Source organism: Mandrillus leucophaeus, unplaced genomic scaffold, assembly GCF_000951045.1.
Source record: "Mandrillus leucophaeus isolate KB7577 unplaced genomic scaffold, Mleu.le_1.0 Scaffold227, whole genome shotgun sequence".
Lineage (NCBI taxonomy): Eukaryota > Metazoa > Chordata > Mammalia > Primates > Cercopithecidae > Mandrillus > Mandrillus leucophaeus.
This window is the reverse complement of record NW_012102332.1, coordinates 1,816,815-1,818,623: the sequence shown is the minus strand read 5'-3', so window position 1 is coordinate 1,818,623 and position 1,809 is coordinate 1,816,815.

The following is a 1,809-nucleotide window of genomic DNA, read 5'->3' as shown; positions in this document are numbered from 1 at the left end:
GGCATGAGCCACCGTGCCCGGCCCCCTTGGTTCCTTTTAATAGAGAATGATATTTAGAAAACAAATCTAGTTGCTCTGAAGTATTATTGCTTTGAGACCTTTTAGAGGACATTATATTATGATATAATAATACTATTTCATTACCCACTAGAGATTAATGAGCATGTACTGATGTCACCCATAAAATCCTTCCTTGTCTTTGAACTTTCCCTCCAATTTTTAACAAAATTAATGTATTTTTTAATTTGCTCAAAGTGCAATATACACGATATAGTTTCAGAATTACAGTAACCAGGCTACAATGAAGAGAAGACCTCTAGGCTGAGTTCAGAATGTGTTTTCAGATGTTTCTGCTCTCCCCCTTTAAGCTAAGAATACAAGAGAGTAATCAAAATGCTATGCTCAAAAGTTATTTGATTTAGTTTTTTTTTCTCCAGTGTGGTTATGCTATTAATTTAAAGTGGAGCTGAGTTCATTTGTTTCTATTCGTATTACACTTTAGGGCTTTTCCTCATTATTATGGATTTAATTCTATTTTTGAATATGTGAAGTTTTAACATGATCCCAAAAATCAACACTGTACAAGATGAAACAAGAAATATCACGAGAACTGCCATCCCACCCCATTGCTTCTACTTGTTTCTGCCATACACATACACAGACACCTCCTCTACATAATAATACATTTCATCAATTTCTGGTTTATTTTTCTTTTTCCTTAAATAAACAGACAAATAACTATTTTCTAATTCTACTTCCTTTCTGACATCAAACATCACATGCTATACAAAACTTTTGCGTTCTGACTCTTCAACTTCTTCAATATTGCACCTTGGAAATACACCAGTTAATGCAGCTCTTACTTATCCTTTTTACATAACTGCATAGTATTCTATTGCATGTAAATATCATAATGTTTAAATTAGTCTACTTTGTTGGGGTATTTTCACAGCTTCCAATATTTTGCAAATACATATAATACTGAATCATACAACTTTGTGCATGCCAATTTTTATGCTGTTGAAGGTGTATTTTCAGGGTAAATTTCCAGAAGTAAGATTTCTAGGTCAGAGGGTACATGTGTAATTTTATCATATATTGTCAAATTTCCTTCTCATAGGAAAGTTTTCTCCATTTCTCATTCCCACTATCAATGAAAGATGATATCTGTTTTTCAATAGTCTTGTCGATAGTGAATTTTCAAATTTGCTAGATTTTACCAAGCTAAGGGGTAAAAAGTGATATGACAATATGGTTCTAATTTGTGTTTTGTTAATTATGAGTATATTGAACATTTAAAAATATTTAGAACCAGTTGGGCATGGTGGCTCATGCCTGTAATCCCAGCACTTTGGGAGGCTGAGGCAGGCAGATCATGAGGTCAGGAGTTCAAGAGCAGCCTGGCCAACATGGTAAAACCCTATCTGTACTAAAAATACAAAAATTAGCTGGGTGTGGTGGTGGGCACCTGTAATCTCAGCTACTCAGGAGGCTGAGGCAAGAGAATCATTTGAACCTGGGAGATGGAGGTTGCAGTGAGCTGAGATTGTGCCATTGCACCCCAACCTGGGCAATAGGGTGAGACTCTGTCTCAAAAAAAAAAAAAGAAATATTTAGGACTATCTTTTATATTTTAGCAAATTATCTTTTTTGTCCTTTGCACAATTTTCTATCAAATTTTTTCATATCTTATCCTCAAATTTTACATGTCACAGGCATTTTTCTGTGGCATAAGTTGCAAATAATTTCTTCCCATTTATCCTTTGTCTTTTGATTTTGGTTATATGTTACTGATCATGAAATTTTACA